This window comes from Malus domestica, chromosome 11, assembly GCF_042453785.1.
Source record: "Malus domestica chromosome 11, GDT2T_hap1".
Lineage (NCBI taxonomy): Eukaryota > Viridiplantae > Streptophyta > Magnoliopsida > Rosales > Rosaceae > Malus > Malus domestica.
This window is the reverse complement of record NC_091671.1, coordinates 32,255,001-32,268,633: the sequence shown is the minus strand read 5'-3', so window position 1 is coordinate 32,268,633 and position 13,633 is coordinate 32,255,001.

Sequence of the window (13,633 nt, the reverse complement as noted above, 5' to 3'; positions counted from 1 at the left end):
ATAGAAAGCATGGGCATATAAAGGTGAAAGGATATACCGATTCAGACTGGGCTAGAAATATTACTAATTGGCGGTCTATGTCAAGATACTTTATGTTTGTAGCTAGTAATCCTGTGACCTGGAGAAGTAAGAAGCAAAATGTGGTAGCAAGGTCTTCGGATCAGGCTAAGTATAGAGGAATGGCACATGGTATTTTTGAGCTCATATTGGCTTCGGATTCTACTCATTAAGGTAAGGTTCAAACCAAAAAGGTCTATGCTGTTGTACTGTGATAATCAAGTAGTGCAAAAGATTGGTAACAATCCGATGCAGCATGATAGGACCAAACATGTTGAGGTGGATAAACATTTCATAAAGGAAAATCTAGATGTTAAGTTGGTTAACATTCTGCTCATGAAGATAGAAGAACAGTTGGAGAAGAATATTGGAGCTCTAGAATTAATTTTGACTTAAAGTACAATGGACAGTGATGACGATACAAACTAGGAAAAATGAAAGTCTACCTAGAAACAAACAAAAGGTATTAACACTCTAAATGGTGACCAAAAGAAGGTGAGGCTAATAGAACTTAGTTTTTGATTGCATGAAAATAATTACTCGATATTAGAATAATTAGGCTTGGCATGAGAGCTTGAGGTGCAAAATGGTGTGCTTTAGGCGGTAGTCAGGTAGTGAGGAGGGCTAGCATTTAGGGGCATATGCGGGATCTAAGCGTATTTTTTATTTTTATTTAATTTGTTATATATTATAAGTTATAAGTATATGTGTAAAATTTAAAATTCTTTTTGTTGGTTTTGTATCATATTTTATGCCCATAACTTTTGTTTAACCTTTTATTCTCATTAAATAAATGAAAGGTTGGGTCTTATAGTCCTAGTTTTAATAGAATTTTCACCTGCTTAAAATAAAAAGCCCTAACCAAAGCTTGTTAAAGCTGCTAAGCTAATGTCGTTGATGTGTATTTAAACTAACCTAAATAAGAGATTAATTTAAACCAAATTAAACTCGCAAGCGCACAAATCAATTGTAGAAATATTCGCAAATACGAGGTCGATCCCACACGGATTGCTTTTAATACCAATTCAACTAGTTGATTACGTGAAACTTAACTAAGAAACTAATGATCGAATTAATTGATTATGAAAAATAATTAAAACTCCAACTTATAATTAACCCAAGAATATGAATAACCAAAAAACACACAACGAATGTAAGTTTAAAAGATATTAATGCGACGAAAGCCTAAGGTCAAGAATCCACCAATAACAATCATATCCCCTTTACTATTCAATTACCATGCCAATATTTAAGGTTGTTCTTTCTAAGATATGAATTAATCCTTGGCCAGACATCAACTCGTGTATCTATACGTGACAACTACATCCTATTGGTTAAACATACAGTTAAACACATAAAAACCCATTAAGCACTGAAGAATAATGTCAACCAAGTAGGACTAGTTTGATATTGGTCATCCTCACTAGTTTGTCTACTCTTCTTAATATTAGTTCCAATAAACCTAATTGATATTGGTCATCCTCTTAGATTTATCTAGTTATCTAGAAACAAGTTCACAATGATCGCCAGTCACAAGAACATTCGAAACTAGAATAGATTAAGCACAAATATTAAGAAATAAACATGGCATGTAATCGAATAATAATCAACAAGATACTTCGGAAATAATCATGTCATGGCTTCATCATAAACCTTAGAAAAGTAGTTTAGTTAGACATAGTCGTAATAAAAATCACAAAAGAAGTCATGGAAGAAGATAAAACCCGGAAAAGAATGGTAACAGCACACTAAACTGTCCTCCTTCACTTTGGACGAATTTTGTGTGTGTATTTCGTTCCCCTTTAGATAGCCTAGGGCCCTCTATTTATTCTAGTAAAACCCTCAAAAGTCTGATAAAAACTATCCTAAAAGAAAACAAACTCCTAAATAATTAATGACACAAACTAGGAAAGAATCCTTCTTGACTTGGGAAACATGTCATCTGTCTTGCACGCCAGTTTTAGGGTCGATTTATCTTTTGAAAAATTCTATAAAATATGGGAAACGTAGCTTGATCTCTTATCTTTCCAAGCATATATCGCACGCCACTAGGAAAAATTGGGAAAGCTTCAAAATCTTCATTCTCCCACAGCTGTGAAGTTTTGAGGGGAAAGTTACTCATGAGGGATTGATTTGTAAAACTGGAACGTTTGGCTATATGGAAAATTATGAAATTTGGACACAATGATCTTCCATCTCTTAGCTTCCTTCTCCAATTAGCCTTGCATCGAAACTCATTCAGAAAGTTGAATTATCACCAAAAACGTCCTGCATGCGCAGATTGGCTGAAACAGAGAAAAGGAAAGTAATAAGACTCTTTTAAGACTAATTCCTTAACAAAACTTTGGGATGATTAATATGAAAATGTGATAAATAATGCACCTATCATTATATAAATGAAGGGTTGGGTCTTATATTCCTAGTCTTAATAGAATTTTCACTGCTTAGAATAAAAAGCCCTAACCAAAGCTTGTTAAAGCTGCTAAGCTAATGTCGTCATCAGCCATCTCTGTAATTGCAGAGCTATAACTTCTCTTCTACAACTCTCTCGTCTTGTAGACTATCGACAAATCCTCTTCTATTACATCTAGAGGGGGATGATGGAATCAGCGAGACGCAGACTTCTCTCTTTGCGAGTCGTGAGTTGTGAGTCTCGTGATAGATTGTTTTTCCCAAGTTGCTGTGGCTGCCCAGTGTCCGCCTTACATGGCCTATTACCCTTGCTAATTTCATAAACGATATCAGGTTAATCACGACGGAGCACCGCTGCCTAGAGCCTAGGCGGCTGCATAGGCCACTTTTCAGAGCACTAGTCGAGATAGAGATTTCCAGCAGAGAGAAAAACGTTTTTTTCTCCTTTGCTTCCATTGCAGCATTGCTCTGCACTTAACTTACTTTCATAGAGGGATAAAGCTTTCTATTATTTCCAATAGTCAAAAAGTGAGAAGATAGATATTATTGTTTCCATTCGTCCAAATTTTTTTGTTGTTGTTCCAAGAAGTTAAAAGGGGTTGTGGTTTCTTGTAACAACCTATGGATAAATGGAGGCATCAGAAATAGCTTATTTCCAACTGATAAAACCGGGATTGGAATTTTCTTATGCCTTATAGGTAAACAACGATGCTTGATTAGCCTCACGGGGAAACATGTTTTGATGTAGGAATAAATTCACTGGAAGACATGTCTTGGTGCAGGAATAGAGGTCCACGGTAGACATGTCTTGATGAACTTTTGAACTATATACATACATTTTATCATGCACTTGTGAATCTTTTGATTAATGAGCAGATGACTAAACCTCTTCTTCTCGAAAGATAATGGCAAAGAATCATAACCAACACCAAAACCCGCAAAGCCATTCATGTTTGTTGGATGTTTCGCTATGTGAGAAGGACAAATGGGAGGGGGACGACGATGATCAAGGAGAAGTAGTGGAACAAGAAGTGAGTGTTAGAAATTTAATAATTTAAATATTAGCATTATTAATATTTAAATATTAAATATTCAAGTGAATGAAAATTAAAGTAGAAAAGTGGTTTAGTCTTGAACTGCTTATATATTTCAGTCTGCAATTGTTCCTTTTAATTTTATTTTATTATGGAAATGGTTATGGAAAGGTTTGACCGGCAGATTTTCAAGGGTTGTGTATGTTTGAACAAGGGTTGCATCCTTTGTCTTTTGGAAGCAGATGCAATCTTTGAAAATGGGGCATGTCAATGCCTATAAATAGACCACCAAGTCAAGCATTTTAGATATAGTTTTGCATCCATAAATCAATTAGAAATTAGAGTAGTTTAGTGTTTGATAAAGAGAGAGTTTTAAACACTTTTTGTTTGCTGTTCTTTGTGGATAGGAGTGCTACTTCAGCAAAGAGAAAGATCGTTGTATCCTGAGAGACATTTGCTAACGCAAACCTTGAGGCACCACTCATCTTGCATTCGTAGAAATTTTATTATGTATTATTTAATAGTTTATAATAAAAAATAGGGTTTTTTTACATATAGGCCCATGAAACTCCTATTTTTCAAATAAAAACCCACCTAATTTTAAACATTCAAATAAAACCCAAATTTCAAATAGACTGCCATGTAGACAAATATATGACCAACTATTACAATACATTTACAACTTATGCCACAAAATCCTAATTTGGTCAATAAATGTTATTACTCATCCTAATTATGATGAGCAATTAAATCCATTTGGATATTTCACCTTTCTTGTATCGTAAATATTAGCAACATATATAAATTAATTTACCAAATTAAAAAAAAAAAAACAAAGACATATCTTGTACGGAAAAAATAATATTGTTTGAATCATGTAATTACCTACATACAAATTAATTTACCTACTTATAAAATATTCTACTAATTTACCTGCATTTTGAATCATGTAATTACCTACATAAAAATATTATACTAATTTAATTTACCTACTCATAAAATATTATATTAATTTATCTACATTTAAATTAATCTACCTACTTATTAATATTATACTAATTTACCTATTCCAAAAAAAAAATTACTGATATTAGATAATGTTCAAATGTTGTGGGTTTGTGTTTGTAGGCAATTAAATAAACTTTTAATGTAATGCACATAATAATGTAGGTAAATTAGACCATTTTGAAAGTAAATTAGACCCTTTAAATTTTGGTTTGATGGAATAGGAAAATTAGACTATTTTGTAGGTAAAAATTGCACGGAACATATCGCTTTTGTTTTGTGTATTAGGGATTGGAGTATTCGCAGAAGCTATTTTAGGTTTATTGTTGTGTTGGTAGGTAAATTAACTTATATATTTAATGCACAAAATTATGAAATTAGTATTATTATTTTTCAATCGGCACATTATAACAATTTGAAAGTTAATACATTGAATATACAATAGCGGGGAATTAATTGTCTTGAATTGCAGCTTTACAAAGCAACCTTGTTATGTCCTAGCAACAATCTGAAACAAATGAACCAAAAATGCATCAAAATTACTAAAAATTTGATATTTCACGATTCTTCGAGTAAAAAAAAAAAAAAAAAAAAGCTTTAATAAAAAAGGATTGAACTAACTTTAATTTAACCAAAAAGCACCGTAAACTATTCTTTAACCAAAAGGGTCTAAAATTTAACCATAAAGACATAGGTTGAATAAAAGACATAGGTTGAATTAAAACCCAACACGCTTTTGCACTACTTCTCTTTAAAAGCCCAACACGCTTTTACACTAGTTTTTTTAGATAAAAAAATAGTTCAAGTCTAGAAATAATGTATTTTGCACTCCTTCTCTTAAAAAAAAAATAATAAAAAAAAATAGTTAACATAAATAGTGTGAGTTATTTTGGTTCAGTTTCATAAATAATGTGTAATTTTGCTCTTCTCCGTCCAACATCAACATATCAATGGGGAAAAAGAAATTCCAGATATCAATTGAAATTTTTTTTGTACATGTCATATGGGGATTTTGGTTAGTTTTGGTAGAAGTTGAAGCATCATAAAACCCACAAGTACCATCACTGTTTACAAAGGGTGGGCTAGGTTCCGTTTAAGAAATAGTCAGTACTATCACTGTTTCGCAAGAAATAGTCAGTGTTTAGTTTACGAAACAGTGATAGTACTAGTGTTCGTTTGATAAATAGTCAGTGTTTAGTTTTCGAAATAGTGACAGTACTTGTGTTCAGTTTATGAAATAGTGATAGTACTAATGTTCGGTTTAAGATATAGTCAATGTTTAATTTAAGAAATAGTGTTCAGTTTAAGAAGTAGTCAATGTTCAGTTAAGAAATAATGATAGTACTAGTGTTCCGTTTGAGAAATAATCAGTGTTTAGTTTACCAAACAATGATAGTACTAGTGTTCCGTTTAATAAATAGTCAGTGTTTGGTTTACGAAACAATGATAGTACTAGTGTTCGTTTGATAAATAGTCAATATTTAGTTTACAAAACAATGATAGTACTAGTGTTCCGTTTAAGAAATAGTCAATGTTTAGTTTACGAAATAGTGATAGTGCTAGTGTTCCGTTTAAGAAATAGTTAGTGTTTAGTTTACGAAATATTGATAGTACTTGTGTTCATTTGATAAATAGTCAATGTTTAGTTTACGAAACAGTGATAGTACTAGTGTTCCGTTTAAGAAATAGTCAGTGTTTAGTTTACGAAATAGTGATAGTACTAGTGTTCGTTTAAAAAAATAATAAAATAATAATAATAATTAAGCATCTTGATCTTAATCAACAAGCATATGATAATAATTGATCATATTGTAAGTAGGGTCAACATAATCAAGAAATGACTTTACAGGAACCCTCGTTCCATTCAGCTCTACATTCACTGTCTTTCCAAGGCATTGTTTTGCACTGAGCTGATTTCAATATGGCTGAAAGTACTCTAGATGCTGCTGGATTCGCAACTGCATCATAGTGGGTTGTATCACCTCTAATCTACTGACACAATTGATAAATTAACTTTCATGGAGACAATGTATTATTTTATGAGGATAAATAAAATGCATGAAAGTACCACATGATAAAAAATGAGCACTGAATATTTCTAGAATTGAACACAGACTATTTCTAGAATTGAACATTGACTATTTCTTAAATTGAACACTGACACTATCATTATTTTGTAAACTGACCACAAACTATATCTAGAACTAAATACAATAATATTACTATTTCTTAAAGTGAGCACTGAATATTTCTTAAACTGAACACTGGTATTATCACTATTTCGTAAATTGAACATTGGTACTATCATTATTTCTTAAACTGAACACATAATATTTCTAGAATTGACCATTGACTATTTAAAAAAAAAGAGTAAAATACTCATTGAAGGAAAGAGTAAAAAACTCAAACAAAAAAAGAAAAAAAAGAAAAGAAAAAGGTTGTGGAACCTTCACGGTTCCACCAGAGGTCCAGAACCCTCTATACTCTACCCTCTGCATTCTCAACTTGTTTTTTACTCTTTAGAGTACACGCACAACTTTAGAGCCTGCATCAATTTTATTTCCCTGCAAAATTTTCAACGGTATACGATTAACCCTCTATGATTTAGTCGGTCAACTGCTCTCAAACACGAAATAAGAACACACAATGGTTTAGTGAACCTCTCAAAGCACCCGAGGAAATAAGAAACAAGTTCATCAATGCATCAATACACATGCTATATAGAAAAGAGGAAGATATGAGAGAGTCTCCCAAAGTCTCCAATTCTAACTGACAAGAATAAGCATAAAACACCCCAGAGAAGAGAGCCACTAGCGCTATTGAGATTTGGTGCACGTTAGCACTTTCCTCAGTGCAGCTAATGCTACCCACCTCTTCTTCTGCATCTGGGTATCTGAAGCTCCTCACTTATTCAGAGCCATAGCCCAAAAAATTCGAATGTCAATAAAGATTGTCTTTCGGTTGTGTGGCTTTGTGGGTTTTGTGGGCTGAGCTGAGGGCAGCGGTGCGACTGGAGTCGACTGACTTTTTTTGGGGTTTGGGTTTTATGCTATTTTGACAGTGCGTTTATATGGGTTGTTTCCGATTGCTTGCGTGGGTACTTTGCTCTGTTTATTTCCCGAATAAACTAACAAAAAAAATAACAAACGGAAAAATTAAACACTGTCAGAGTAAAAGTCAGGGGTAGAATTGGACACACGTTAAGTTATTTCAGTTGGGCCATGTTGATTGAACTAATTAAATGTTGGGCTTTGTCTTAACCATTAAATAAACTTTCTATATGGTTTTTTGTTAAAATTCAAAGTTTTGGAGACCTTATCATTAGTTTTCTTTAAATTTATTAAAAAATAAACTCTCTCCCTCGTTTCTCTCAAAAACGCCTCCTTTCTTCCTGGAACGCCGGTCATCCATTCTTCCTCCCCTCACTCCTTCCTCTCTCCCACTTGCCATTATCGCCCCAACTCCCAAACTCGGAAAATCATACTAACCCAAACCAAATCCAGAAAATCATACCATCCCATCCCAAACTCAGAGAATAAAATCATACCACATCCCCACCCTCTCTCGTCTCTTCCACCTATATTCTCCAGCCAATTCCACCATCCTCACCTCACTCTCTCAGTCCTAAATCTTATCGGATTCTCATGCTCATTGCCGTTGAAAATAACTTCTGTCGATTTTACAATCAAAATGACTATCAAAACTACGCAATCACCAGGAAAGGTGATGAACTCCGACGGCAAGCTCAGAGTGTGACGGGGGTGGATCGTAGAGGTCGGGGATGACCATGTCGTCGTCGTTTTCAACTCCATATCCGGCAAGATTCAACCGGAATCTCATGGTCAGATAGTTGGGGATGATTTCCTCGACGTCGATGGATCGCCCATTGCCAGTCAGTGGAGAGACTGTTTCCAGCGTGTCTGTGGGCGACCGAGAACACAAGGAAAATGGAGGATGCTAACGGCACCCAGGTGGCACAAATTTGAGAGGGATCATCGTTGGCGGGGTTTAGAGCATGGAGAGGGAGAGAGAGGGAGAGAGAGAGAGAGAGAGAGAGAGAGAGAGAGAGGAAAGGGGGGGGGGGGGGGGCTAGAGATTGAATTATGGTGGGGTTCCGGTGACGAGAGATGAGATTTGAAGTCGGATTTGGGTGTGGATACAATCTGGGTCTGATCAGCGAGTGACCCGGAATCGATGCGCGACGGAAGGATTGTGGTATAATATAAAATACATAGAGTCACTGAGACTTATACATATAATACACATCAGAGCTTAACAGAAATAACTTACAACAAGGGGTGGCAATACCTACTTTCGAGTGCACTGCCCACATAGCTACACCGCCTGCAAACCTCTTCTTTAATTGCTACCTGTTACTTTGCAAAATAACCCTATGCCGTAGGAATGGTGCACCGGGCAAATCAACACCCGGATAAGCTACGAAGCTCGTGTGAGTGACAATAATACAACATATGTGAAAATATATAACATCAAATGATTAAATGTCAAAGTAGGGCTACGTCCACATAGGACATTTCTTCTGTATACCATATCAACCATAAATATTATTCCATCATTCTCTTCAGATTGTGACTCACCACTCGCCTTTCATCATTTCCAAGTAATCACAAGGGTCTAATTGCCACATATTTCATAATTTAACCACCATACGCCTCATTATTACGTATAGGAATGATTATTCAATTCTGAATCTCACCATACGTGTATCGAGATAACATTCAGTCAACACACTATTGGAAAATATTAGTATTTAGGTTTATTTTAGTATTTGAGTTTTGCTTGTTAGTTTAGGATGTGGGCCTAACCCATCCGAGTTAGGGTTTTAGGTTTAGTTCTCTATAAATATTGCTTGTAATTTAGTTTGAGTGATAAGTCATTCACAATGTAGTCTCTTGGAGTTTTGTAGCCGTTTCGGCATTCTCTTTAGTTTAATAATATTCTTATTATTTTGTAGTCTTGTTCCATCTCGCACTCTGATATTCAACTTGGCATCAGAGCAAGTTTGATTCTTTGGGATTTAATTTGCTCTTGCATGTCGCGTGTTAATTTGTTGTTGTCTTCTGCTATTTAATTGTTCTAGTTTAGATAAATTGGTTGAAGTAAAAAAAAAAATTGTCGTTGTTCATTGTTCCTTGTTTGTTATTGTCCCGCACTCCAGCGTCTGATTTGCATCTCGCCAGCCACATCACCACATCGTTTCCTGCATTGCATCTGCACCCTCTGCAACCCGCGCGTTTTGCACTAGAGTTCCTGCTGCACTTGTTTGCACAGAAAGGAAAAGGCGACGAAGGAGAAAAAAAGAAAAAAAGAAAAAAAAAGGAACAATGGAAAGGAAAAAGAGGAAGAAGGGGAAAAGAAAAAAATAAAAAATAAAATAAAGCCCCACACGGGCAAGGGAAAAAATTTGGTTAGAAGTCTTTGGGGTCCACTTTTGTTTGAAGTTGCAGGCCCACAATGAGTTTGTTGATGCTGTTTAGCTTGTATGTTGTTGCTCACCGCAACGAATGCTAGAGTGCTTGAACTGATGACCACTCAAGTGACGTTGCGAAAGTTGGGTTTTTTGCATGTTTGTTTAGAAGTTTGCAATTGGCATTGGGAAACTTTGCATTAGCATTGGTATTTGTCGTGCACTGGCACTGGCATGGAATCTTGCACTGGCATTGGCATCAGAATCTTACACTAGCACTGGCACTGGGATGGAATCTTGCACTGGCACTGGCACTGGCATTGGAAACTTGCACTAGCACTGGCATTGGAAACTTGCCATTGCACTGATGGAATTTCGTATTGGAATTGGCATCGGAAATTAGCATAATGGAGCTTGCATCCGCATCTGCTTGTTGGCAAACTCATGTCTTTTACCGCTATGAGTTTGACGGGGGATGTTGGAAAATATTAGTATTTAGGTTTATTTTAGTATTTGGGTTTTGCTTGTTAGTTTAGGATTTGGGCCTAACCCATCCGAGTTAGGGTTTTAGGTCTAGTTCTCTATAAATATTGCTTGTAATTTAGTTTGAGTGATAAATCATTCACAATTTAGTCTCTTGGAGTTTTGTAGCCGTTCACATTCTTGTTAGTTTAATAATATTCTTATTATTTTGTAGTTTTATTCTGTCTCGCACTCTGATATTCAACTTGGTATCAGAGCAGGTTTGATTATTCGGGATTTAATCTGCTATTGCATGTCGCTTGTCAATTTGTTGTCGTCTTCCGATGTTTGATTGTTCTAGTTTAGATAAATTGGTTGAAGTAAAAAAAAAAAAAATTGTCATTGTTCATTGTTCATCGTTTGTTATTGTCCTGTACTCCAGCATCTGATCTGCATCTCACCAGCCGCATCACCACATCTTGTCCTGCACTGCATCTGCACCCTCTGCAACCTGCACGGTTTGCACTAGAGTTCTTACTTCACTTGTTTGCACAAAAAGGAAAGGGCGATGAAGGAGAAAAGAAAGAAAAAAAAAAACGAACCACATAAAGGAAAAAAGGAAGAAGGGGAAAAGAAGAAGAAAAAAAAAAGCCCCACACGGGCAAGGGAAAAAAATTGGTTAGAAGTCTTTGGGGTCCACTTTTGTTTGAAGTTGCAGGCTGACAATGAGTTTGTTGATGCTGCTTGGCTTGTATGTTGTTGCTCATCGCAACGATTGCCCGAGTGCTTGAATTGATGACCACTCAAGTGGCGTTACGAAAGTTGGGCTTTTTGCTTGTTTGTTCTGAAGTTTGCAATTGGCACTAGGAAAGTTTGCATTAGCATTGGTATTGGTCTTTCACTGGCACTGACATGGAATCTTGCACTAGCACTGGCATCAAAATCTTGCACAGGCATGAAATCTTGCACTGGCACTGGCATTGGAAACTTGCACTTGCACTGATGGAATTTCATTTTGGAATTGGCATCGGAAATTAGCATAATGGACCTTGCATTTGCATTTGCTTGTGGGCAAACTCATGTCATTTACTGCCATGAGTTTGACGGGGGGTGTTGGAAAATATTACTATTTAGGTTTATTTTAGTATTTGGGTAATGCTTGTTAGTTTAGGATTTGGGCCTAGCCCATCCGAGTTAGGGTTTTAGGTTTAGTTCTCTATAAATATTGCTTGTAATTTAGTTTGAGTGATAAGTCATTCACAATTTAGTCTCTTGGAGTTTTGTAGCCGTTTCGGCATTCTCGTTAGTTTAATAATATTCTTATTATTTTGTAGTCTTGTTCCGTCTCGCACTCTAATATTCAACTTTGTATCAGAGCAGGTTTGATTCTTCGGGATTTAATCTGCTCTTGCATGTCGCGTGTCAATTTGTTGTCGTCTTCCGCTGTTTGATTGTTCTAATTTAGATAAATTGGTTGAAGTAAAAAAAAAAAATTGTTGTTGTTCATTGTTCGTCGTTTTTTATTGTCCCATACTCCAATATCTAATTTACATCTCACCAGCCACATCACCACATCATTTCCTGCACTACATCTGCACCTTCTGCAACCCGAGCGTTTTGCACTAGAGTTCCTGCTACACTTATTTGCACAGAAAGGAAAAGGCAACGAAGGACAAAAGAAGAAAATATAAAAAAGGGAACCACGGAAAGGCAAAATAAGGAGTAAAGAAGTAAAAAAAAAAGCCCCACACGAGCAAGGGAAAAAAATTGGTTAGAAGTCTTTGGGGTCCACTTTTGTTTGAAGTTGCAGCCCACAATGAGTTTGTTGATGCTGTTTGGCTTGTATGTTGTTACTCACCGCAACGATTGCTCGAGTGCTTGAATTGATGACCACTCAAGTGACATTGCAAAAGTTGGGTTTTTTGCTTGTTTGACAGAAGTTTGCAATTATAAGTAGGAATGAATCACATCCGAAACCATTCTCTTTTAGGCAACACCATCGTGTAAACTATTTTATTTAATCGTCACTTTCTAGATTGAGCCACATAGGCTTTCAATCTTGTGTTTCATATATGTAACAAATAATAATCTAGGGCTATAGAGGGACACAGTTTGGTCGAAGCCTATAATAGGCAACCGATCAGGATGTGGTCCCTTATTGCGAATTAACCAAGCAGAACCATCCTGAGAACACCATGTAGGTAGTGACCCCCTATAGCGGATTAACCAAGTAGAGTCACTCTTGCGAATACTAATAGGTAGTGATCACCCATCGTGAATTAACCAAGCATGATCACCTGTAACTATGTATGGCCATACCGAAGTAATAAGCATCGCCCATCGCGAATTAACCAAACACGGTCCTAAAGTATGGTCCCCCATTGCGGATTAACCAAGAAAAATCTATGTACCACTGCTACATGGTGCAAATTCCGATTATATCCCACATTACCCCATCTACTGGGTTAACGGTCCTCTACTAGCTCTCACATATCACACTCATTTCAAGCATAGCATATATATATTTTCGATAGCACCATCAAGTAAACATAACATTGTAGCACACATTTCCATATAATCATTTGGAAATCCATGTCATATCCACATAGTATATAACAAGGAATTTCATGGGTAATAACCATATCACATAATATTAATGTCACTCACCTGGGTTATTTGCACTTCTAGATTCACCAACTCCGCCTCCAGGAACCTAATACAACACAGAAAACCCCACTTAGGAAACTTAATAAGATCGACACATAAAACGAGGCCATGTGCCACTTGCACGTAAATTGATATGCACGTCAACCGGGAACAACACGTCATTGTGATGAGCCAACTAAGCTCCATCAAGCCTTAATAACATTCTAAAAATAACGGCACACTAGAATATGGTACATTAACTAAAAAGCCAAACGTCGATCAAAGGTCTTCTAAGGTCAACAAACCTAGGTTATTTAATTCGGAAGATATACTCACTGGATTCCCAATCCATAAGCTCTAAAAGGTACAACAACTAATAACTAGGATGTTCACAAAATTGCACGAGGATCCAACGGTCTGATTGTCGTCAATTACAAAAATCGTACGGCAGTACAATTATCCGAAGAATTGAATAATTGAACCATCGTATCGAATTTTAAAGAACGAACTTTAGATAAGGGCTCAGGACATTGAGAACATCTTGCTGTCCAAAATCCATAAATTTTGACTATTTCCCACGCATTGCCAC